The sequence below is a fragment of the Chelonia mydas genome, chromosome 3 (genome assembly GCF_015237465.2).
Source record: "Chelonia mydas isolate rCheMyd1 chromosome 3, rCheMyd1.pri.v2, whole genome shotgun sequence".
Taxonomy (NCBI): domain Eukaryota; kingdom Metazoa; phylum Chordata; order Testudines; family Cheloniidae; genus Chelonia; species Chelonia mydas.
Window position 1 is genome coordinate 61,368,102 of NC_057851.1, and position 27,672 is coordinate 61,395,773.

The following is a 27,672-nucleotide window of genomic DNA, read 5'->3' on the forward strand; positions in this document are numbered from 1 at the left end:
ATATTGTTTTGACCTGTAAATGGCTTCCGATATATTAAATCTGTGAGAAACATAAAGCACAAAAGACTAATTTATTTGAGTGCCATGGTGTTCATGTGAAAATGTCTATTTCCAGCTTCATTAAAAACCCAAACAACACTTTTATATTCAAAATACAAAAATCTACCAAATAAGTTATGCCTAGCAGCCTTTCAAAAAATCTTGACAACTTTCTGATGTCTCTATAATCTGACAAAGACAGGATAATATGAATGACATCATAAAACTCTAATATGAGAAACAATCCAAAGAGAATTAACTGTTGGCTATTTAAAACTGAGCAAGTACTTTAAGACAGTTTGATCTAGTCATTTCTGAGGATGAAGTTTTTGCTTGACTATGTTTTTCTGTAGTGTACTGGCATTTATGTTTTTAATGTTTAATAATGTGTCAGACTCTCCTGACAACTTTTTTTCTTGCTTTATCATCATTCAGTTTATTATTATTTTGTTTAAATGTATTGTTGCATGAGTTTGATTTGGAAAATGTAAATCAGATTAGTTTAAACATAAGAAAATAGCTTATTAGCAAAGCAGGAAATAAATGTATTTGTTACTTTTCCTTTATCCCTGATACCTGCCCAATAAAAAACTAGGTTAACAATGGCATATGTTGTCTACAAGAAATATTATCTTGACAGTGTGCAGGGAAACACCTCAGTGTCTAAAGATGAAGCTGCCAATCTTAATGAGGATAAGCTTCAGGATGACTGGATAACCATCACTGTCAATTACCTGACATTGATTAAAGGCATAAGTACAATCTTTGGCTTCACCTTACATCACTTTCCAAGAGAAAACCCAGTTCAAATTTGTTTAGATTCTGGTTGTTTCTTTGGTTTCTTTATGGTCAACAGCATTTCAGACTCAGGGCAACTCATGTAAATTTCCAACCACTTTTTGGTATTCCTTGATAGTTACAGCACCACCCTGTACTTCAGGGCTCAATACTGTAAGTAGGTTGAGTAGTCACAATGAAGCTGACAAGCAGTAATGGAGCAACAAGATTGGGATAATCAGCAAAGCAATGGAAATGGCAGATCCTTGACTCTAATCGAACATATTTGATTTTATTGCAAGAATGCCTGCACAATATGATCCCAATCCTGCTCTCAGTGAAACAAACAAAAAATCTCCCATAGACTTCAATAGTGTAGGTCCCATTTGGGGAATAGAACAGGATTCTAAAGAAAGAAAACTTAGAATCTCACTTTTATCCATAATTAATCTCATGTGGAAATGACATCTCCTTTTTTATGCCCCTCCAGAGAAGCAAGAGAGTCTGGATTTCTCTGGAGGGGAGAAAGGAGCAATTTTTGGAAAATAGTTTTGTTAAAACTTATAAGCCTACTGCATGTAGATTTTTCACAGAATTCCCATTCCAGGTAGGGAACCTCTTCATTCTGTTGTCATTTTCTAACGCAGTACACACAGTACTGGGGACACCCCATTGTGACTGGGTCTGGGGATCAGCTCTTGTCTAGTCTAGTGCCTCTTTCAGATGCTTGTTCACCCTGCAGCACCTCTCACTGTCTAGGACTCAGGGTGCTCTCTTTGTGACTCAGCTTTCCAAGTCAGACATAGTATACTGCTCCTGGGGTATCAAAATCCCTGTCAACCAAATGTCCAGTTAGCATCTCCCACAATCTTGTACCTCTTCCCCAGTGCCTGGTAGGAGAATCCAGGCCCACCCACGATTCCAGGTTACAGCCTAGAGACCCTACAATCAGCAGCACAATCTTTAACCTCATTGCTCCCTCCTCCGCCTCCCACAGGCTCTCTCCTCCATGCTTCTGGGTAAACCATTCTCTTGGAACAGGATTCCTGGGCTTCTCTTCCCTCCTTCCGGGTTTCCTCCTTTTCCCTCTCTAAGCCCAGAGATAGGCTACCAGCTTCTACACTGCAGCCCCTTTCTGCAGCAAACTTCCTGGCTTTATACCTTAGCCAGTTTCTTCCCCAGTTAGCCTTTAACAGCCATTAGGCATTTTCAGTCAAACCAGACTGTCCCCCAGGTACAGCCTATAAGGCTAATTGGCCCTAACTGCACCATCTTAGCTCCTTCAGGGCTGATGAGAGGTGAACACCTGATCACACTTTGGCAGTGTTCATTTTGATTAATTCTTTGGAACATAAAAGGTGTTTTTTAAAGCTGCTAAATAATTTGGATCGAATAGCCAGTGCCTGATGAAAGCTTGACAGAATCTAAATTCCTACCAGTAATCAAACATGTGGATTGGATGCAAAATATATAATTTGCCTGAGTCATTTAGTGTGGAAATAAAATTAAAGTTATTGAGCTTCAGAGCAAAACACACCAGCAGCACTGAGCTGTCCATCTCTAAGGAGTATGAGGTAACAAACTGGTTACATTGTCATAGCATTTGGACTTTCACATCACTTTCAATTCAAAGTCAACAACTTGTAGAAATCTCTGCCACTCACTTAGATGTACACTTGCAGGCTGCCGTGATGAACGGGATTGAATTGAATACCTTCACCTGTAAGCCTGAAGATCCCCAAATTAAGGTTCCAGCTGACCATCGGTGCAAGCGGGCTCCCCAGATGGAAGCTCATTATTTAGAAAATCCTACAATTGGGTCCTGGAAAGTTCAGTGCTAGGACCTGACAGATTTCACTGCCATGGTCTGGGAGACATCTGACTGGACAGAGTACAAACAGAAAAGGTGATATTTATTTTATGACATTTTCTTCCATGAAAATAGGTAAATGATTTTGTTTATTCTAACTATATTATTTAGGCTCTTCTACCACACCCACCACCATAGCACTGGAGCACTTATATGCTTGTTTTGACTCACTTAAAATCTCTCCCTGAGCAGGAAGTGCATCACCTGCTAGTATGCTACAGTCCCTTTCTGGAGAATCATTAGCTCCAACATGGGGCCCAATCTTCAAGGGATAGATCCACAGAAGAGACTTAGGTGAGCAATGTCTAACTTTGGGGTGTCCTGCTGCCAAGTGGAATGTGCAGACCTCAGTTAGGCTCCCTATTCAATGCACAGAGAGATGTCTAAAAATGGGACTCTCAGAAGCCAGCAAGCTGAGCGGGAAGCCACCTAAACTAACCAATAGAAAAATGCTAAGCAGAGGGGCATCCCCTAAGTCCCACCCCTCAAAAGGCAACTAAGTGCCTAACTAGAGGACAGAGGTGATCACCTGTCTCTGATGTAGATTAACAGCTATGAACCCTCTCCTAGAGTTAGGCACCTAAGGCTGGTCAGGTCAGTCCTTCCTCATGAAGAGCCAGAGAGACTCTGACCCCATTATAGCCAATTGTTCAGTGGTTAGGGCACCAACTGGGACTGTGAGAGACCTATTTTCAATACCCTATTTGGTCTACCTGATCTCTGCACTACCAGACCTGATTTGGTCTCTCATGTCCCAGTTGAGTGCTCCTAATCTCTCCTATTGAAGCTGTTCCACCTTGTATAAATAATTAAATATTCATTGGAACAGGGACTGGAACCAGGTCTTCACCTGGTAGTAGAGTAACCAAACCAGTGGGCTGTAGGCTCTTACTGGCCCAATGAATAGTCAATCACGTATACAAAGTGGAACAGCCCCAACAGAAGACACAGAGAGAAACCTGCCTGGGTTTAAGTCTCTGCTTTAGGGCAGGGATTCAACTTGGTCTCCCTCATTCCTGCTGAGTATCCTAAAACCACTGGGCTATTGGGTATAATGGAGATCACCACCCATCTGCTTGGATGCCTTTTGTGTGGGTTAAGTGAGATCTGAGAATGCTATGGAATCACATAGGTGGGAAAACACATAGTTTGAGAATCCCACCTTTCTTAGGCATATATCAGGTGCCACACTGCTTGGTGGTGTCAGGACTTGGGCAGTTTTGCACATGTCTGTAGGCAGAAACTTAGGTGCTTAGGGACTTCAGGTGCCTACTGAGTAAGGTAGCAGCTGAGCTGGGGTTTTGAGGATCTCAATAGCACCTACATCTTGGACTTGGACACCTAACTGCCCTTGTGGATCGAGCCCAAAGCCTTTGTTCAAATCTAACTTTCAAATGAAGTCAATAAAATTTCTGCCTAAGTATAAGTGAGAATCTCAAGATTTGGCTCAACAAGTACCAGTGAATATGTTTTACACAATGCATTTTAAGCAGTCAAAGAAGTTGTCCTCTGAGAAGTGCTCTTTTCCCCCCAGTTCACACTGCTATCTTAAAGCTCATTAGGAGCTCATTTTATCAGATTTCATGGGGTTTTTTACTGCCTAATTCCCCTATGCATATATGACATGTGCAAAAATAGAATCTTTTAATGTAATAGCAGATATATATTGTACCATCCTATGAACTTTTATGACACTACAGCCATTTTTGTAGTTTGCGACCTCTGCTCCAGAACCCACCAGAGAACAAGCAGACAGAGATTTCCTCATGCACCGTCTATATAGTTCATGAAGATACATAACACTTAGTTTCACCTCTGGGATTATAATGATCAGGGTGAGTGCTACTATGCAGAATATAGTCATTAAACTGGCCTCAATGCTTGCTGATATTGACCAGTAATCTTGACCTTCTACCCTTTTAGCTTCCTTCTTCTAATAAAGAAATACCAGCAAACTAAAGCAGCCAGTATTTCAGCAGCTCTCGGACAGACCTTAATTTGACAGACTGTGATTAGAAAGTAGGTCTCTTTTTGCCATATATGTCCTTCCTTTTGCACAATCTGAACCAACAAATAAAATAGCAGTCACCAAACTAAATTTTCTACAAAATTATTTATTTTATGGTAGTGCATACCTTAAAAGTGTTCATTTTTAAAGCATATCTGACTACATCAAAGACCCAAAAAAACTATACCAGAAAAATAGGGTGGTTTTTTTGTTTTGCTTTTGTTTTTTTATTTTCATTTTATTTAAATATTTGTAACAGAGATAAAGGCTTCCTGTTTTTCTCAGCAGGGTAAATAGAAAAATGTATCCCCTCACAAGGGCTATTCATTGCTGCAATGTTGTTATTACTGTGGGCTATTCTTTAGCTGCCCATTTGTGTGTAGCTAATCAGAATTATACATGAAAATTACACATATTCCCAGTATTTCAAATTCACAAAGGATTTCAAAACCACCATGTTCATTCATAGCCATCTATCATCCCCTCCCAGGTGATAGTGTACAATGAAAAGATAAACAGAACTAGCCTAAAATCACCTGTCTTCATTAGAGTGCAATGGAGTTTTTATATTTTCAGACAAACTAGCTATTACTTCAGTCAATAGGTCACAATCATAATGTGGATTATTCTTCCCAACCATCTCTGGAAGAAAAGGAGTGTCTTTATACAAGACTTTTGGGTTGCTTCATGAACCACTCCTTCTGTTGTGTGAGCTCCTTGAATTGGCACCATTTTGGATTAGTCTAGAATGAGAAAGAAGAAATGTTGCAGCTATGATAGCAGGTGCAAAAGGAATAAAATAACATCTCCAAAAACTTGTTGGAACATTATGAAAATCCTAAAAGGTGTTAGCAGTTATTCAAGTATTTTAAATAATTTTAGGATATTCTAGAGGCATCAGCAGAATATAGGGGGAAACTATTCCCTCCCTTGAAGATTCTTAGCAAGCCATCTTCCTGAAAAGAAACAAATCTCTAAAAATTATTAAGTGTCCTGTTTTTGTTTCACTGCTTCATTTTTCTCGGAGACATCTGGATTTGGTGAAATATATTCTGACTGACAGACTAAAGAGAAATACATATACTTTTGGTTGTAACAGACAGGCATATTGGCAGAAATTTCATTGGCCTACTACACCACAAAATAGAGTGACAGCTACAAAGATGCACAACTTTGACACACACAAAAATTAAGAAATATGTGCAGTAAAAACACTTTTTATGGTAGCATTTGCAAGCTCTGTCTAAAAATGCTGTAGAAGGTGTGTTGTTCATTATCATCTTTTTTCACAAAAGGAGATGGGTGAAAGTGTAACCCACGGATCAGTGTGTTCTTCCAATCCACAAAGGACAGGAGTTACTACCCTCAAGTACAAATCCTTGAGCCTTCAGCAGTGTATGATTTTAGCTCTGGAGGTCTCCAGTTCATTCCCTGTTTTGCTAGCCAAGAGGGTAGCCATCACACAAGCCACAAATGTCAGATTTGCATCTGAACCTCTCCCAAATTTGAAAGTCTTTGGATCCCGGGTTTTTGTTTGACCTATCACAGACACAAAGGTTTGACCTATCACAAAGACAGCAGCAAAGTTTAGATCCAGATCAGAGCTTCAGAATATGAAGGTGTACAAGATCCCGACTTTTAAATAAATCTAAAGGAAACACTGGTTCTTCTTATAGGGCTTTAAAAATGGTAATTGTAATTCCTAATAAAGGTTCGAGAGAGAAGCACAAAGCATCCCCATGGGGCAGAAATGATGGTCTGTGGATTTAGGTTAACAAAGATTCCCTTTTTTCTTTTGTGAGAGTTAAAGAATGCAATATAAATTTGGCTGACGTAATTTCCCAGAGTCTGTGAAGTTACTCATACTGTGGCATGTCTCCAGACTCCTGAATAAAGGTAACAGAAAGCCTCTCTCCTTTTTTAAACATGTTTAATTGAGTGATGGAAACCTCTGGTCTGATGATTAGCCGTTTTATTTTCTAGAGAGGCTTCCTCCTTCAACACTGCAGGTGACATCAGATTCAAAGTAACTATTAAACACAGCCCTGCTGGGATGCCACACAGAGTGAGAAATTGCTGTTACCCTAAAGAATTCAGTAACAATCGTCTCTTCAATTAATCCTTTCCTTTAGAAAAAGCTATTTAATTATTAAACAGCCATGGGAAGAGAACTCCCTGGAACAAGGCACATATTATTAAACAAAACTTCCCTATCATCTGGCTTTCCCTGGGTTTATTATAGAGCTCTTAACTATGTGTTGGATCTTCCAGTGGCTATGCCACAGTAGCCCCTGACAGAACATTGGATTTAATATAGCTTTAGTCTAGCAACATCTGACTCAATTTCCATAGGACCAGTTTCCTGCCCTGAACACAAATGCGAGTCCCAGGGATGATCACTGGACAGTGCCATGGAAAATGTTACTGTCCTCTTTCACGTGGGCCAGGCAAAAGCAATGGAACCCTGCAGAAGAGCAGCTCTCTCTGTCCTCCACAGACATAAGGAGGCCCCTGCCCCATGGATCTTGCATGACATTGTGTTGTGAAGTGAATGAAGTAGCCTATGTCAGTTTGAGTTTTTCATTTGAGAATATGAAATGTTGCTTTGGTAATGGGTAGTACGTGAGTCATATTTATTTCTAACTCCTCATCCTGCAACTCCTTGCCTTCACTATGTAGTGTGCCCTCTGTGGAGGCCCTTACCGGGTCTGCATTTCACATATAACTAGCCCAACTGCTGCAATTTCATAAGCGTTTTCTAAAGTTGAGGAGGTGCTTTGCACAATGGTTTCCTTTAATATGGTTTCCAGCATTTAATTATCTAGTTCTGCCTCCACCTATTTCTGCCCATAAACATAGTCATGAAACTATCCAGAGCCAAACAATGGTTAGAATTTCTTTTTCAAAATGAAACAGTTTACTTGTGCATTAGTCTATGTTTTGAAAGCTTAAATCACTGGGCAACAAACTTGCATTGAGTCTATGTCCTACATAGCTCACCTCACCCACATCCACACAGAAATTGCTCCCCTTAAATTTGTGGCTCTTTCCTTTACCACGCCACAGAACAAGATACAGTCCCTGGCTGTGGTGTTGATCATTTTCACCCCAAATCAACAAGTACTTCAACCTCATCCAGCTCCTCAAAGCTCTGGGACATGGTATTTTGTTACATCTCAGATGCTGAGGAAATCCCAAAGGGATTCCTTTAACATATCTCTACCAAAAAGAAGTTGAAGATGTAAACTTTTACTCTCTCTACTAGGTTGGAGCTGCCAAACACTTGGCTGGCATCCAACACTAAAAATACTCTTGCCTTTTGAAGTCTAGTCATGACTCCCACAACTGTTGGTATAAAGTAGCACTCAAGTTTGATGGCCTTATTCAAAATCTTTTGGATCTGTATAAATCCTAAGCTTATTTGGTTTTATTACAGTGACCATATTATTAACCAAGTCAGCTGGTTTATTCAGTAACATTTAATTATGTGATTTGATCAAGTTCAGTTTTTACTGTCTCGCCGGTGCTAATAAAAATGTATGTGGTACGTGAACTTTTGGTGACACAATGGCACTGATAGCAATGTGATGTCTTATTCTTCATGAATCCCATCCTTTGCTGTAACCACGTCGGATGAAGGAGTTTCCCTCCCCTCAACATTTTATTATCCTGTTAATTGTTGCTCTGTGTGGAGGCAGATCTTATATATTTTCACCCCTAGTTCCCCTCCCGCAACATTTTTTCATATGCTGTATGTGTTTTCCTATCCACGGAATGACCCTGCTTAGCTTGTGGGAACTCTAACAAGGCCATAACTCAAGATAATATAGTTGCAAGCAATGATATAGGTTTTCCTTTCTGCTTTTATTTTCACTCCATCATAGGAATCATTAGTCATGCATCACCTACCCTGCTGTGCAAAGGAGAACTAAACATTTGACAGCAGACAATGCAATATCTTTAAAATCTATATTAAAACTAAGAAATATTCCAGAATCAGTTGGCTTATTAGATTCAACATCCATGAGTTATTGAAGTGAAAGTGCAGGTAATTACCTGCAGAACCCAATTAACAAAGTTTGGAGGTCTTTCTAAAGGATATGTTCTAGTTCAATCACATGTTAATTTGGTTATTAAGGGGTCAAGTTCTATAGCCTATGTCAGTGGTTCCCAAACTTGGGACACCACTTGTGCAGGGAAAGCCCCTGGCGGGCTGGGCTGGTTTGTTTACCTGCCGCATCTGCAGGTTCGGCCGATCGTGGCTCCCAGTGGCCGCAGTTCACTGCTGCAGGCCAATGGGAGCTGCTGGAAGCGGCGGCCAGTATGTCCCTTGGCCCACGCTGCTTCCCGCAGCCCCCATTGGCTGGGCACAGAGAGCCGCGACCAGTGGGAGCCGCGATCGGCCAAACCTGCGGACACGGCAGGCCAGACAGGGGCTTTCCCTGCACAAGCTGCGTCCCAAGTTTGGGAAACACTGGCCTATATTAAGCAGAAAATCAAACCAGATGATCACAATGGTCTTTTCTGGACATAAAAAAAATTACCCTATGAATCTGTGAAGATAATTGGACAGCACACTTTAAAAGATTGGGTGGCCTAGTAAACTGGGTACTTTTAAAAAAAATACAGTATACTGGATTTCCGAACAAAATGGGCCTTCAGTTTGCCAATCACTGACTTGTTCCTTGTATTAGGCAGGGCATCAACCTCCCCAATATTTGAACTGTAGTTCACTGTAATGAAGTTCTCCTTTTCACTGAAGGTAAATAACTCCACTTTCTCTCATGGTTGGGTGGACAGTAATAGAATCTGTTTCTGCTGGTGGTTATCACACAACGGGCAGGTATCACACCCTTCTATCAAGGAATGGAGCTGTGTGTTCATTCCGGGCCTGGGAAATACACTCTCAAGTCTGTCTAAGACAACTATCAATGCCAGTTGTGAGGCATTTATTTTTTGCACAACTTCCTTATGTAATGAGGTGGGGACAACAGCTGTCTGTCCTTGAAATATGATTCCATCCTGTACACCCAGTTCATCTTTACTTTGAAAGTATTTGGTTCTGCTCCTACTGGTTCCTGGATTTTATCTTCTGGCCACCCTGCTGTTAGCGCCTCTTGTCTGCCTGCCATTTGATGTCCTTTTCCATATCCTCTTTGACTCCTATCAGCTTTGCTGTTGAAACAGGGAGACTGAATACATTAGAATGCTGCACTATGTCCTTATTCCCTTCCCGCAATTCGCCGATCCTAGCCATATATGCCCTGCTCAGCATGACAGCTAACTCATGTAAACATCTTGGACAATATTTGATCTCTACCTGTAACCCCTGGAGATATATCAACATACTCTGCAATCTTTTGGAGAAGGGGCTTTGCCATAAGCGTCTCTAGGCATTTCTGCTCTGATTGTATTGTTATTGGATGGTCATAGGTGTACTGATAATATCACTCCACTCCAAATACCAAATACCAGCATCTCTTTTTCTATGTGGCCATCTCCTATTCAGTGTCTGACAGGGCTCTGCTGGCACAAGCGAACAGCAGAAAAGCTGTTCCTGCAAAAGACCTATACACATGTCTCACGCTGTCGGTCACTGCACTGCAGAGAACTCACGGCTCAGACCCTGCCGCCATGGTTCATTAGCACAGAGTGAAGCTGAATGCAGGTTAAGTTGAACAAGTGGCAATTTATTAAACCCTGGGAATTGCCATGGCTTCCAGCTTCACTCGGGTTCCACTGATTCCCTGTCAACAACAGTTCCACCAGGGAACATGCGCCCTCTGACTCCAGTTCCACAGATCATGGTACAGCCAGGGTCTTCCCTGCAGGCATATCTCTCCCATTTCCTGAGCATTCCCAGTCCACTCTTTTTACTTCCTAATATAGAGGAATTCCTTTATAGAGGAATCAGGTGATCCCTGTTGAGGTGTGCCTCCTTAATAATTAGGGTTAGCTGGCCCCAGCCCTCTAGCCCTTAAGGGGGCAAGCCACCCTGTTACGCCTTGTCAAGGTTCCTTCCCTACTCTGAACTCTAGGTTCTACAGATGTGGGGACCTGTATGAAAGACCCCCTAAGCTTATTCTTACCAGATTAGGTTAAAAACTTCCCCAAGGTACAAACTTTGCCTTGTCCTTGAACTGTATGCTGCCACCACCAAGAGTTTAAACAAAGAACAGGGAAAGAGACCACTTGGAGATATCTTCCCCCAAAATATCCCCCCAAGCCCTACACCGCTTTTCCTGGGGAAGGCTTGATAAAAATCCTCACCAATTTGTACAGGTGAACACAGACCCAAACCCTTGGATCTTAAGAACAATGAAAAATCAATCAGGTTCTTTAAAGAAGAATTTTAATTAAAGAAAAGGTAAAAGAATCACCTCTGTAAAGTCAGGATGGTAAATACCTTACAGGGTAATCAGATTCAAAACATAGAGAATCCCTCTAGGCAAAACCTTAAGTTACAAAAGACACAAAAACAGGAATATATTCCATCCAGCACAGCTTATTTTACCAGCCATTAAACAAAAGAAAATTGAACGCATTTTCTAGCTAGATTACTTATAGATTACTTACTAACTTTGCAGGAGTTGTAAGGCTGCATTCCTGATCTGTTCCCGGCAAAAGCATCACACAGACAGACCAAACCCTTCCCCCCCAGATCTGAAAGAATCTTGTTCCCATTTTGGGTCAGGTGCCAGCGGGGTTACCTTAGCTTCTTAACCCTTTACAGGTGAAAGGGTTTTGCTTCTGGCCAGGAGGGATTTTATAGCATTGTATACAGAAAGGTGGTTACCCTTCCCTTTATATTTATGACACGCCCCCTCAGCTCTATGTCACCTTGTAGTAAGAGGAATCGTGCTGAGTTTGTCCATACCAGTGTGACTCTGTGATATGCTGACATTGATCATAAACTTTGCCAGTATGATCATAGGCACATGGCATTTGTCCATCCATTGCCCATGCTAACTAGCCTTGTTTTCATGTTACACACTTATGCTAGCAATTTTGACTGGCAATGCTGTATAATTTCTGCTAAGAGGGAGCAGAGCTAAAATCATCATCATCATTCCAGCAATAAAGTTTGCAAAACAAAATAGACCAAAATTATGGCTCTGAGCTGCAAGTAAGAGAAACACAGACACCTGCTTCACCAACAGGCAGTGATTACTCAATAAGACTTCTACCCAGATCTAACATCCCAGCAACAACCAAAGCTAAATGACCAGTTTTGAGCAATGTGAGACTTCTATAATGTATGCAAGGCAAATTCTGCAATAATTTTGGGTCATTGTAATTTATAATGTTTCATAATTTATTATAGATTAGATGTCTCACACACATGATAAAATTCCCTATATAGGCAGCAGTGTTGAATTGATTGCCTGCTGGGAAATTAGAGCTGGATTGGGTATGCTAGTACTTACTGAGCAATTTTTTTTAAAGTGATAACTTCCCATAAGCTTTATATAATTTATGCCTCATGTCAGAAAAACTAATTCCTGGTTAGACGACCCAAAAGGAAAATATAAATTTATCTAAATATGGCAAGAAACTGTCTATTGCAATTGCACTGTTCATCGAATTCCTGGAGTTTTTATGTTTCAAACCCTTAAAAATTCCCATAAGTACAATAAAATAGTCCCAGATATGTAATATTTTTCAGTATCAGTAAAAACAAAGCATGAATATTTGAAACTATGAACAAAATCCAACTCTGCCCTATTTAAATCTTCTAATTTACAGTAAACGAATGTTTCATCAGTAAAATGTATTTGAGACAAAGGAAGCAGATCTCATTCATTAACTCATAACCACTTAAAAAGACACTAAGTACATTCATTGGGCATAATGATCATAGGTAGCAGAGGTCTGGAAGGCCTTAAAAGTCATGAATCTTTGCTCAAAAAAAATAAAACCAAAAAAACAATCCCAACAACAAAAAACATCTTTGACCTCAAGCACTGCAGAGTGCAATGTTCCCTGCTATCTGTGCCTTCCTCTGCTACAGGATTGTTTGCTGCCATTCCTCATTTTCCTCTTTTTGTCTGCTACACTTTCTTATACTGAATATTGTGCTATTTGAGAATCCTGATTGCTAAGATTCCATCATCATAAGCACAAAGTAGAAGCAAAGAGCAAATGCAACCTTCCTCTCAGCTGCTGGACAGGAAATTAATAGCATAATATGGTCATCTGTTGTAAGGCAAATAAAAAACTGATGTAACTAAAAAACTGATGTCCATGCTATTATTATAGAGGAGCTGTAAACTGAATTTATGATTCAGGATACAAGAGGCAACTGTGTCTCCAGTGGGCATGATCATCCCTAGTCCATCTGATGAAGGCCATAATGAACAATTGGATATCATCTTCCCTCCTTAAGACTAACTTATACCACTTCATCAATGCTAGCTAACACTTAAAGTACTCTTTGCATATTCTCTAAATTGATATTTAACTAATATTGTTTGTGGAGCCTTCTACTGCAAAGTCTGGGGAAAAAGCCTCTATATTTTCATTGCGGGTGGGAGGGACCTCTGTACCAGACCCTACTAATTTCCTTTGAGCAGAGCATCCAAGCACATGTTAATTCTATAGCATTTCCCTTTCATGCCTGGATTCCTGTATGTCAGTGAATGGCTTTGTTTTGAACACTGCTTGATAAATACTATTTATATTTAGCCATTACCATGAGGTATCAAAATAATCTGCTATACATCGATCCCACTAAAATCTATTAATATGAGGCTTTGGTTAGATTGGTGGAGTGCAAGGATATTTTTCTGAATATCAGTGAACAATACAACTTAGTAAGTATCCCATTCTTGACAGATCCCTATATAAACCCATTTTAAAGAGCCATACATTTCATCAAGTCACATGAAGCTTCAAGGACTCAGTGTCTCTGAGAATCAGGCTCCTTGGTTTAGGTACCCAGAGTTGAAAATATTGGCCTAAGCCTACAAGTTATTCGGCATCTCTCAAATCTGGCACGCAGTAAATATACATTTTTCCCCCTCCATTTTCTAGAAGAGATCTGTTGTTGATTTCTGGCAGGACAGATAGTAGTTGCATTGGCACAATTCATATTTCTGATCATGTTTCCATTTCAATCTTTAATATTGATGCTTTCTGGCAAAACTCCTTTCTAAGGATTCGTGACTCTAAATTTGGTGACTTTATAATAAAGATCAAGAAATAAATGAATAAAAACAAGTCTCCTATGATCTTGCCAGATATATTATAAGACTCCCTGAAGCCTTACGTGGGGGGTAGGAGGGGGGGAGAAGAAAAAGAGAGAGAATCATTTACTTTTTCCCTCATCAAGAGCCAAAACAACAACACTTGAAATTCTAAAAACAGAGCAAAAGAAAAAGAGAGGAATTGTTTAGGGAGAGCAACAGTGATGGCAATTGTAGCATATTAATCAAATTTGGATTTAAACTACAGAATTTAAATCACTCCAGAGAGCAACTCTTGACAAGAAAATGATGCTGTAGTGACAGAACCAAAATAATAAACAAAACATTCAAAATTATAATGAAACAAAACCTAGTTCACAAGTGCAGTGTTAGAACAAGTCCATGACACCTTTTAGTTGTCGTTGAGAATATTCTATTAAAGAACTTGAATGAAAAAGATAAACTTGAATTGGAGACTCCACTAACTTAATAGACTTCTAGGATGGAGGATGGCACAACTAATAAAGAGAGCTTTAAACTAGGAATCTGGGGGAGATGTCCAGGTAAGCTCCATGCCGGATTTTAACATTCAGAAGGAAGAAAATGAAGTAAGAAAGGATACAGCTGTGGGTAGGAGAATGGAAATAAGGAGGAAGGGTAGTGTACATACCAGTCGAATAGGTGATACTGGCAGTAGAATGTCTGTGCCTAATCGGGTAAAGAATGTGAGCGAGGCCAAACAGCAAAAATGAAGATGTTTGTACACTAATGCGATGAGCCCAGGTAACAAAATGGAGGAACTAGAGCTACTGGTGCAGGATGTGAAACCAGATATTATAGGAATAACAGAAACATGGTGGAATAGTAGTCATGACTGGACTACAGGTATTGAAGGGTATGTACTGTTTAGGAAGGACAGAAATAAAGGCAATAGCATTGTATATCAATGATGAGGTAGACCGTAAAGAAATAAGAAGTGTTAGAATAGATAAGACAGTCTATCTGGGCAAAAATCACATTGGGGAAGAAAGCTACTAGAGCCTGCCCTGGGATAGTGCTTGGGGTGTGCTATAGACAGCCAGGATCTGATATGGATAGAGACCTCTTTAACATTTTTAATGAGGCAAATACTAATGGGAATTGTGTGATCATGGGAGACTTTACCTTCCCAGATATAGACTGGAGGACAAGTGCTAGTAATAATAATAGGGCTCAGATTTTCCTGGATGCGATAGCTGATGGATTCCTTCACCACGTAGTTGCTGAACCATCAAGAAGGGATGCCATTTTAGATTTGGTTTTGGTGAGTAGTGAGGACCTCATAGAAGAAACGAATGTAGGGGACAACCTTGGTTTGAGCAATCAGGAGCTAATTCAGTTCAGACTAAATGGAAGGGTAAACAAAAATAGATCTGTGACTAGGCTTTTTGATTTCAAAAGGGCTAACTTAAAAAAATTAAGGAAATTAGTTAGGGAAGTGGATTGAACTAAAGAACTTGTGGCTCTAAAGGTGGAGGAGGCCTGGAGTTACTTCAAGTCAAAGTTGCAGAAACTATCAGAAGCCTGCATCCCAAGAAAGGGGGGGAAATGATAGGTAGGAGTTGTAAACCAAGCTGGATGAGCAAGCATCTCAGAGAGGTGATTAAGAAAAAGCAGAAAGCCTACAAGGAATGGAAGATGGGAGGGATTAGCAAGGAAAGCTACCTTGTTGAGGTCAGAACATGTAGGGATAAAGTGAGAAAGGCCAAAAGCCATGTAGAATTGGACCTTGAAAAGGGAATTAAAACTAATAGTAAAAGGTTCAATAGCCATATAAATAAGAAGAAAACAAAGAAGGAAGAAGCTAAACACTGAGGATGGAGTGGAGGTTAAGGATAATCTAGGCATGGCCAAATAGCTAAACAAATACTTTGCCTCAGTCTTTAATGAGGAGCTTAGGGATAATGGTAAGACAACAAATGGAAATGAGGATATGGAGGTAGATGCCAAACTTGAACAGCTTAATGGGACTAAATCAGGGGGCCCAGATAATCTTCATCCAAGAATATTAAAGGAACTGGCACATGAAATTGCAAGCCCATTAGCAAACATTTTTAATGAATCTGTAAACTCAGGGGTTGTACCATATGACTGGGGGGTTTTCGCCTTCCGCTGCAGTGTTGGGCACGGGTCACTTGCTGGAAGATTCTCTGCATTTTGAAGTCTTTAAACCACGATTTGAGGACTTCAGTAACTCAGACATAGGTTAGGGGTTTGTTACAGGAGTGGGTGGATGAGATTCTGTGGCCTGCGTCATTCAGGAGGTCAGACTAGATGATCATAATGGTCCCTTCTGACCTTAAAGTCTATGAACTTTAGAATAAATAAAACAAGCAATTAAAGATCCCCCTCAAATCAAACTTCCCTTTTTATAGAAAAGCCCAATAGGTTATAAATTTTAATTCTTTCTATAGGCAGCTAAAGAAATCCCACCACCCTATAAAATGTAATAGAAAATTATATCCTTACTACAGTATTCTTACCATGGTTAAAATTATAAGAACCCATAGGAAGGTATTATTCTCTTCATACACTATAGGTTTTTCAAATAATTTCTACAGAACTTTTTTAATGGGTTAAACCTCATTGGTTACATCCCTATGTAAAAGTCTTCTAGAATTTACTATGGTCAAAGACTGATTGTTTCATTTGGTGAGTTTCTGAAAAATTAAAATTTAGCTTCACTGCCTCTGCTGTTACTAGAGGCTTTTAATTATGTTTTGATGAAAGGCTAGTTATGGAAGCCTATGAACATGGTATGTATCACTCGTTTGCTAAAACCCAACGAAGGCCTTCTTTATACCACTAACTATAGGCCAGGTTCAGTTCTACAGCACGATTGTAAGATAGTTGTCAAAACACTTGATTGGCAAACACACTACAAATGTATATATCATTTATATTTATGTACACAGAAGTGCCTAAATAAACTCTAAGTGCTTTGACATTTATTAAAGGCACAATTCATCCAAAACTAACTGATCAGCAGGAGCATCCTCATGTAAATTAATGGGTTTTACAACCCTCTGCTTCCAGACTTGATTCCTTCTTAGTGCAGTCCCACTAGTTCTGGCCTACTAAGCAAACCATACGTGCTGCCTTTTTCCACAGGTAAGCACAGATATCCAAAGGAATACTTTCCTGCTTCAGATGACACAAGCTTCAAAATATACATACTTGTTAACATCTAATGACATAAATGGTAGATTCTTAATTTGCACAAACATAATACCTAGCTCTTCTCATACAGCCCTTTTCGTCGACAGATCTCAAAGCACTTCACAAAAGTAGTAAGCATCATTACAGAAGGTTACAGACCTTTGCATAAAGTGCTGCCTGACAATAGAGCTCCAGTTTCTCCCAAACATGATTTAATTAATACTGTGCCACTCCAACCCATATCTGCCTGTCCCTGGGCTCCACATCAATTGTGTGCCCATTTGCACCCCAACATCAATTAGTGTGCATCTTCTTGCCCCACATCAATTTATTCTGGCCTCATCAGCCCAACTTCAGTTATTTTTGTCCACCCTGCCTCCAATCAGTTCTGTCTTTCTCTTCCCCAATTGTACACACAAATTCTTGGACTAGTCTTGAATTAAGATGTCAGCATCCTAGTACAGGGGACTTTTCCTCCCAGTCCACTGTTACCATCTGCCCTGGGCCTGTCCACAAACAACCCTCATATGCACATCATGAATGAGTGGTACCATGGTCATAGAATCACAGGACTTGAAGGGACCTTGAGAGGTCATATAGTCCAGTCCCCTGAACTCAAGGCAGGACTAAGTATTAGCTAGACCATCCCTCACAGGTGTTTGTCTAACCTGCTCTTAAAAATCTCCCGTGACAGAAATTCCACAACCTCCCTAGGCAATTTATGCTAGTGCTTAACCACCCTGACAGGAATTTTTTTCTGAATGTCCAGCCTAAACCTGCCTTGCTGCAATTTAAGCCCACTGCTTCTTGTCCTATCCTCAGAGATCAAGAACAATTTTTCTCCCTCCTCCTTGTAACAACCTTTTACGTATTTGAAGGCTGTTATCATGTCCCCTCTCAGTCTTCTCTTTTCCAGACTAAACAATCCCAAGTTTTTTCCAATCTTCCCTCATAGGTCATCTTTTCTAGACCTCTAATCATTTTTGTTGCTCTCCTCTGGACTCTCTCAAATTTATCCACATCCTTCTGAAATGTGGTGCCCAGAACTGGACACAATACTCCAGCTGAGGCCTAATTAGTGTGGAGTAGAGCGGAAGAATTCCTTCTCATGTCTTGCTTACAACACTCCTGCTTATACATCCAGAATGATATTTGCTTTTTTTGCAACAGGGTTACATTGTTGACTCATATTTACCTTGTGATCCACTATGAGCCCCAGATCCCTTTCCACAGTACTCCTTCCTAGGCAGTCATTTCCCATTTTGTAGGTGTGAAACTGATTGTTCCTTCCAAAATGGAGTACTTTGCATTTGTCCTTATTCAATTTCATCCTATTTACTTCAGACCATTTTTCTAGTTTGTCCAGATTATTTTCAATTATAATCCTATTCTCCAAAGCACTTGCAACACCTCCCAGCTTGGTATCGTCCGCAAACTTTATAAGTGTACTCTCAATGCCATATCTAAATCATTGATGAAGATATTGAACAGAACCAGAACTGATCCCTGCAGGACCCCCTGTCGTTATGTCCCTCCAGCATGATTGTGAAACACTGATAACTACTCTCTGGGAACAGAATACTTGTGGCACCTTAGAGACTAACAAATGTATTTGAGCATAAGCTTTCGTGAGCTACAGCTCACTTCATCGGATGCATTCAGTGGAAAATACAGTGGGGAGTCATTTTCCACTGAATGCATCCGATGAAGTGAGCTGTAGCTCATGAAAACTTATGCTCAAATACATTTGTTGGTCTCTAAGGTGCCACAAGTCCTCCTTTTCTTTTTGCGAATACAGACTAACATGGCTGCTACTCTGAAATCTCTCTGGGAACGATTTTCCAAACAATTTTTCACTCACCTGATAGTAGCTCCATCTAGGTTGCATTTCTCTAGTTTGTGTAGGAGAAGGTCATGTGAGACAGTATCAAAAGCTTTACTAAAGTCAAAATATAGCATGATGATTTCATTCCCCTTTTCTTATTATTATTAATTAATAAATACATAAATAATGCACATCTAATTGTGGCAGTCCCCTGTGGTGCTAGGCACTCTACAAAACTATAGACAATGACTCAAAGAGCTTTTATATGAATTACTGGTAAATTTAATTTAAAATATTTAACTAACAACCGTGTAACAACTGTATAACTGTGTAAGTGTCACCTGTTTGCAGACATTCTGGCCACTCACCACTCCAGCATTTTGGCCCCTCATCATCAACAGATGTTCCTTTACAGCCAGGATGCAAATGGTACCTATACTTTCCTGAAACGATTGGGCCTGAACAAGAAAAGCAAGCACTGGATTCCATTCTAGTCAGCAGTAGCGGCACCCCTTTCGCTGGAATGCAACAACAACTCTGTATGTGCACTGTGTCCAGCAGAGCTTGGCAGAGCTAGCCTAGCTCAATAAGAACACTTTATTCAAAAAAGATTGCTTTTGCTATTTTACAAGATGCAAAATAGGAAAGTCCTGGCATTTTTTTTTTACTTTGAAAAATATGTACACATATTTCAAGTTGTTGATTTATATATTTGTCAATCTAGTGCCAGGAAGAAAATGTAATCACTTACAACAAACAGATGCAACAGTTAATGCTATTCAGCAAATGCGCCTAAGAGTTACAAATCCTTTTTTCCTTTTCTTTTGGTCAGTAGTGTTTGTTTTTAAGCCATCTGAAATATTGGTTTAACATACATTGGTGAGAAATAAAAGATTTTATGAGTCAACAGTGTTCCCTTGTTGCCAAGAATGCTAACGGCATTTTGGGCTGTATAAGTAGGAACATTGCCAGCAGATCGAGGGACGTGATCATTCCCCTCTATTCGGCATTGGTGAGGCCTCATCTGGAGTACTGTGTCCAGTTTTGGGCCCCACACTACAAGAAGGATGTGGAAAATTTGGAAAGAGGTCCAGCAAAGGGCAACAAAAATGACTAGGGGGCTGGAGCACATGACTTATGAGGAGAGGCTGAGGGAACTGGGATTATTTAGTCTGCAGAAGAGAAGAATGAGGGGAGATTTGATAGCTGTTTCAACTACCTTAAGGGGGGTTCCAAAGAGGATGGATATAGGCTGTTCTCTGTGGTAGCAGATGACAGAACAAGGAGTAATGGTCTCAAGTTGTAGTGGGGGAGCTTTAGGTTAGATATTAGGAAAAACTTTTTCACTAGAAGGGTGGTGAAACACTGGAATGGGTTCCCTAGTGAGGTGGTGGAATCTCCTTCCTTAGAGGTTTTTAAGATCAGGCTTGACAAAGCCCTGGCTGGGATAATTTAGTTGGGGATTGGTCCTGCTTTGAGTAGGGGGTTGGACTAGATGACCTCCTGAGGTCCCTTCCAACCCTGATATTCTATGATTATAAAGAATATCTGTGAGGAGAGTGGGGTTGTGGTAAGTACAGGTTTCATAGAAAAAAACTTCATGTAACGGTAAATTTTAGCATCTGTCTGTCTGTGTGCATGTCTCTCTCGCTCTTATAAAAGTCTAACTGGGGCTCCACATTGATTAAAATTTTGAAGAAACAGGTGTTATTTAGGGAGTATATGAGCTGTCCATTTTGTTTGCTCCTGCCAAATATACTGTAATGATAATTGAACATTGTCTAGGACTTGAATATCCGTCTTTTCCCCCGTAATGGCAGTGATGGTCCTTTTGAGTTAAAACTGCTGTTCCCTTTGTATTTTTTATGCACTGCATTTCTGAAGGTATCAGGATGGAATTCATAAGGGGAAAGAAAGAAGCTGCTCAGAGCTCCGGTATGAAACTGCAGTAAAACCTGAGAGTCTCTAGATTAAGTTTAGAAGTGTGAGCAACAAGGGTGATGTCGTGGTGGGAGTCTGCTATAGACCACCGGACCAGGGGGATGAGGTGGACGAGGCTTTCTTCCGGCAACTCATCGAAGTTACTAGATCGCAGGCCCTGGTTCTCATGGGAGACTTCAATCACCCTGATATCTGCTGGGAGAGCAATACAGCGGTGCATAGACAATCCAGGAAGTTTTTGGAAAGTGTAGGGGACAATTTCCTGGTTCAAGTGCTGGAGGAATCAGCTAGGGGCAGAGCTCTTCTTGACCTGCTGCTCACAAACCGGGAAGAATTAGGAGGGAAAGCAAAAGTGGATGGGAACCTGGGTGGCAGTGACCATGAGACGGTCGAGTTCAGGATCCTGACACAAGGAAGAAAGGAGAGCAGCAAAATACGGACCCTGGACTTCAGAAAAGCAGACTTCGACAACCTCAGGGAACTGATGGGCAGGATCCCCTGGGAGAATAACAGGAGCGGGAAAGGAGTCCAGGAGAGCTGGCTGTATTTTAAAGAATCCTTATTGAGGTTACAGGGAAAAACCATCCCGATATGTAGAAAGAACAGTAAGTATGGCAGGCGACCAGCTTGGCTTAACAGTGAAATTCTTGCTGATCTTAAGCACAAAAAAGAAGCTTACAAGAAGTGGAAGATTGGACAAATGACCAGGGAAGAGTATAAAAATATTGCTCAGGCATGCAGGAGTGAAATCAGGAAGGCCAAATCACACTTGGAGTTGCAGCTAGCAAGAGATGTTAAGAGTAACAAGAAGGGTTTCTTCAGGTATGTTAGCAACAAGAAGAAAGTCAAGGAACGTGTGAGCCCCTTACTGAATGAGGGAGGCAACCTAGTGACAGAGGATGTGGAAAAAGCTAATGTATTCGATGCTTTTTTTGCCTCTGTCTTCATGAACAAGGTGAGCTCCCAGACTACTGCACTGGGCAGCACAGCATGGGGAGGATGTGACCAGCCCGCTGTGAAGAAAGAAGGGTTCGGGACTATTTAGAAAAGCTGGATGAACACAAGTCCATGGGGCCGGATGCACTGCATCCGAGAGTGCTAAAGGAGTTGGCAGATGTGATTGCAGAGCCATTGGCCATTATCTTTGAAAACTCATGGCGATCGGGGGAAGTCCCGGACGACTGGAAAAAGGCTAATGTAGCGCCAATCTTTAAGAAAGGGAAGGAGGAGGATTCTGGGAACTACAGGCCAGTCAGCCTCACCTCAGTCCCTGGAAAAAATCATGGAGCAGGTCCTCAAGGAATCAATTCTGAAGCACTTAGAGGAGAGGAAAGTGATCAGGAACAGTCAGCATGGATTCACCAAGGGCAAGTCATGCCTGACTAATCTAATGCCTTCTATAACGAGATAACTGGCTCTGTGGATGAGGGGAAAGCGGTGGACATGTTGTTCCTTGACTTTAGCAAAACTTTTGACACGGTCTCCCACAGTATTCTTGCCAGCAAGTTAAAGAAGTATGGGCTAGATAAATGGACTATAAGGTGGAAAGAAAATTGGCTAGATTGTTGGGCTCAACGGGTAGTGATCAATGGCTCCATGTCTAGTTGGCAGCCGGTATCAAGTGGAGTGCCCCAAGGGTCGGTCCTCGGGCCGGTTTTGATCAATATCTTCATAAATGATCTGGAGGATGGTGTGGATTGCACCCTCAGCAAGTTTGCAGATGACACTAAACTGGGAGGAGAGGTAGATACGCTGGAGGGTAGGGATAGGATACAAAGGGCCCTAGACAAATTAGAGCATTGGGCCAAAAGAAATCTGATGAGGTTCAACAAGGACAAGTGCAGAGTCCTTAGGACGGAAGAATCCCATGCACCGCTACAGAGTAGGTCAGGAATGAGGTACATCTGCTGTCAGGAGGGTATTTGGAAAGTTCACACAATATTTGTTCACATTGCATTGGTGTAAGAGAGAGGAGAATTGGCCTCAGAGTGTACCGTATCTATCTAGTAAGTGCTCAGAGCCAGGGAAATTCTACAACAGTTTTGCTGGTTCAAAAAGAGCCCAGCTTGTGCAACAGTTTTTCCTATCACTCTCGAGTTTTGTCACAATCAGAAATATACTCAGTAACGTCAGGGGCCTCCAAATCAGCCAAGATCTCCATCGCTCACATGAAGCTTCCTTTGCTTTAAAATATATATATATATATATATATATATATATATATATATATATATATATGAATTCCAAAATATTCATTTTATATGCTAACACTAACTTTAAACCACTGTACAGAATTTTAAACTGCTAAAAGACATTAAAACATGCATATTGCAAACTGGCTGTAATGGACACATTCATACCCCTGAACGTAATCTGTTAGAAGCCCAATTCACAACCATGGTAACCTTTAGAGGAGTTGGCTCATTGACTTTGATGGGACTACTCACACCAGTAAGGACCCCATGATCAGGCTATATATAAGTATCTGCTAGGAAAAGAGGCTAGAACATATGATAGTAATACTAATGCACAAAAATCCTATGTATTTATAAGCGTACTTTACATAGCACTGTTTATCCTGAAGGATACCACAGTGTTTTACAACTCTGTGCAGATCGGACCACTGAAATGCAGCTGCATCGGGAGCGAAGGATAACAACCATCCAAAACACTGCACAACTTCTCAGGCTCTTAAGAATGTCTCAGATCTTCCTTAACTTTCCTTTTCTATGTTGCAGAGAGAGAGAGAGAGAAACTCGGAGGCCCCAGTCAGGATCAAGGCACTATACAAATACATATGAAGACATGTTCCCTGCTCCAAAGATCTCATAACCTAAAAAGTATATTGTGTGAGAGCACGCCCGAACACATATGCAAGAATGAGAGTCTATTACAGAAAATAGAGTCTATCTGCAAGATTCTGCCTAGCAATTCTTTTACTTTCCACTTTCATTGTATTTAAATTCACTTCAGCAGACAGGAGAAATTAGATTTGTTTTGAAAACTACCCATTACTAAAGATACAGTGAGCAACTAGGTTCCTTTTCATTCCATAAAACATTGCTGCCTGATGTGCCAAGATTTTCTAGCTACCATCCAAAAAGGTGCCTTGAAAATATGTGCATCTATGAGTGTGGGGCAAAACTCATGCATTTAGGGTAATTAAGAGCCCAAGTCAGTAATCACTTACTATGACCTTTTCAAGTCAAGCAGTTATTGAACACTCAGACATCACACCACTCTTACTGCCCAGTGACTTGCCGTATTTTTTTTAAATATATATATATATATATATATATATATATATATATCAGAATATCCACATTTTTAACGTGAGTATTCAAATGAAAAATATGAATCCTGGCCTTTTAGATTATTCTTGTTTTTTCATTAGCTGAAGGGGGCTTCTTTTTTTACTTTAGAGTAAGATGTGCTCTTCCTCCTCTAGCTCACGTTTCCCCATCAGCTCTCCAACTATCTAGTCTACCTAGAGATTCATTGATTTTAAGGCCAAAAGGCAACTAGTCTGAAATCATATAGTCTGACCTGTGTAGCAAAGGTCGTAGAACCTCACCCAGTAATTAAACTTGAAATCATGGTGAGGAGCGTAGGGAATCTGAGCATCAGTACTCTTGCTGTCAAGGGGATCCTGAATTAACTCCGGCTACAGGATACTTGTTTATTATCCTCTGTTGGCTAGGAAGTACACTTCTTGATTTTCAAAAAGAAAAGGAGTACTTGTGGCACCTTAGAGACTAACCAATTTATTTGAGCATAAGCTTTGATTTTGCTTCATTGTTTTGAATTTGTCCTAAATTACTAAAGTCCCTTCAGAGCCTAACTAGAAAGGCTTGTAACTATGCCCAACTTTACCCCTCACCAAACTCACCAGTGCTGCCTGAAGCAATGCCTTCAATCAGCCTCCAGACAAACTGATTCAACATGGAGCGAAAAGTTACAGCAGGAATAAGGAATGCAATGGAAGGGGAAAAAATTCTCATGTATTTGATGTATTGGAGATTTTTACAAGAAATCTGAGAGGGCTCCTTCATCCCAGAGGAACTCAAGTATTGATCACAGAGAAGACACAAGCCTACGTTCGTGTATTCTTCATCTTCCTGTTGGCATTTATGCTAAAAACATACTTCACATTAGTAGTGTTACAACTGAATTTAGATCCACCATAAGGCCACAAATTTGTTTTTTTCAGTCCAGTGCATAACAAGCATCTGGAAACAAGCATCTGGGGACTGAGTGTAAATTAACTTTTTCATTGGAAACCTGGAGCAATAATGTACTCAGAGCACTGATTATTTTTTTAATCAATTAATGGAGTGTACAGAAAAAGCTTAATGTGGAAAATGGCATAGGGTGAAATCCTGGCCCTATTCAAGTCAATGAGAATTTTGCAGTTCAGTTCTTCCATACATTATATCAGACCAGATCCTCAGATATGCTGTGGCCTACCCCATGCCATGTGGCCTTTGGGGAAAACTGCAGAGAAGAAACAGCCAGAGACTCTAGTCAATAGGAGCAGAACAGACAAAGCAGGAGCCTTTGGACATACAGAAAACTTTCTACAGCTTTGACTAGACTTTCTCTGCCTTGTGATGAGTGGCTGTTTGCTCCAACCCTCTCACTCTCACTTCACCTCAGGTTCACTCCACACCTGCTCCCTCATCTTCTCCTACCCTGCCCTTGTCCACTTCCCTTCTTTTCTTTCCATTCAGTGTTTCACCTCCTAAGTAACTTTCCCCCTCCCCCACACACAAATATTGTGCCATAAACATAACATTTGCTGCCACCACATTGTTCATTCTGCTCATATGTTATATCCCTTTCCTCACCCTGGGTCTGGCTTGTCTATTCAGATTGTAAACTCTTCAGGGCTAGGACCATCCCTTAACTCCATGTTGGTACAGTGCCTACCACCATGGGACCCCATTCTTGGTTGGCCCCTACATAAACTGCCACAGTAAACATGATTAATAATAAAACAACCTTACAGTCTGTGTGACCAGCCAGCTGAGTGTTCCCCTCATGTAAAACCAGCATAGCAGCTCCTATTCATCCCCTCACAGGCCCCACCACTGTGTTCGGTGCATATCTCAGGGGGGACTACTGGCATCAGTTAGAGCAGCCACTGCCCTAAATTACTCCCCAGGACTGACCATGAATCCTGGTGGATCAAGCATCAAGGATTTGTAAGGGTACTTCATAGCCTCTGAGATGCACAGAGTGCCAAATGGCTGGTCCCAAGGTTCTGGCCACTCTCCATGGGATCCCAATCATCTTGCACTGCTAATATTGTCAGTTATAGTCTTCTCCAGGGCAAGAACATTTAGGGTCTGATCCTAAAAGGTTGAATGGCCACAGCAAGGTGTACAGTGCGCTCATCTCCAATTAACAGAAGGTTGCAGGACTGAGCCCCTAAAGGAACCCAGAACCAGCTCAAAGTGACAAATTAAAATTCAGCTTTTCTATCACAATCCTGCTTGCCTGATTTATATTGTGCTGGCCAATCCTGTTTTTAAACCAACCTGTCTCCTTCTTTCACTCTATGAATTGAATTAGCCTTAATGGTGTCAATAAGCAGGTTTAGTCATTCAGCGGCAGAAGGGGCTAGCAAAGATCATCAGAAATGCACAGGTGCAAGCACTAAGATTTATCCCTGTTACTTAATTTAAAATCTGGCTGAGCAAATTTATGCTATTAAATAAATTGAAAGGTGCTTTTCTTTTTTGAAAAAGAAGAGATCAGCTTATTTATTTATTGGTCAATTTAGTTTCTTCTCCATTTTTGCCATATTGATTCTCTCCCAATAACTGATCTGTTGGATACTTTGGGAAAAGTTATTTCTTCACGGGTCACCTCCCTTCCCCTGAATTTTGTAATAAAAATTCTGATCACTTGCAACATTATTTTCTCGCTTAATCCGCCTCTACTTCTCACCCATCTTTTCAGTTACTCTATTTGAATAAAGCACTTTTACATGAACTGAAGTAATCCAAAATTTAGTAATGCCACAATGTTAAGACCTTGAGGGGATGTCTTCACTGCAACTGGGAGTGAGCCTCCCAGCCAGGGCAGACAGACTGGCGCTAGCCCACTAAAAATATCAGGGTGGGTATTGCGGTTCCGGCAGAGACTCAGGCTAGCCACCTGAGCTCAGAGCCATGGGGTGGAAAGGGCTTGAAAGCCCATGCTGCTACATTTAGAGCACTAGCTCAAGCCCCACTAGCACCAGTCTGTCTACCCGGACGGGGGGATTCACTCGCCACTGCAGAGTAGACATATCCTAAGGCTTCAGGCTGCAGCCTCAGTTTTTGTATCATCCCCTATGTTACTACCAAACAATTGCTCCCAACACAAAACCAGAGTCAAACTGTGGTGTCACTGCAAACCAACACCAAACCTTAACAAATTCATCAATTAGCCTACAGAAGATTGCTTTCCTTCTAGGCAGAAACTCTATACACTGCCATTTCTCTTGACCATTCATAATGCTTTGCAATAAGTTTATGGAACGGGACAAATAATCCACCCCTTCAAGAACAAACATCGCCGAAACAGTAATTAAAGTTATATTATTAAGTAATACATACACCAGTATAGCTCTCTAGATATTAGGATTTCTATAGACACACATTACAGAGAGATAACTATGTGTAATACATGAGGGTATGGTATAAAGACTTACAAGAATGTGCCATCGCCTCAGCAATATGAAAATTAAAAACCAGGTGGTAGCATAACAGGAGTTAAGAACATTGGCAGCTACAAGAGAGATGAAAGCAACAATCAAGTACAAAATGGCTACTTTAGGGCT

The 27,672-nt window shown here is 40.8% G+C and overlaps 1 long non-coding RNA gene across 1 annotated transcript; it reads right to left on the reverse strand.

Moving 5' to 3' along the window:
* Positions 1-55: 55 nt before the first annotated feature.
* Positions 56-27,672, reverse strand: LOC122464983. Its single transcript, XR_006289463.1, has 3 exons — positions 27,544-27,672; positions 5,231-5,437; positions 56-2,698 (listed from the first exon to the last, which is right to left on the reverse strand). It is a non-coding gene; the product is annotated as an uncharacterized LOC122464983 (long non-coding RNA).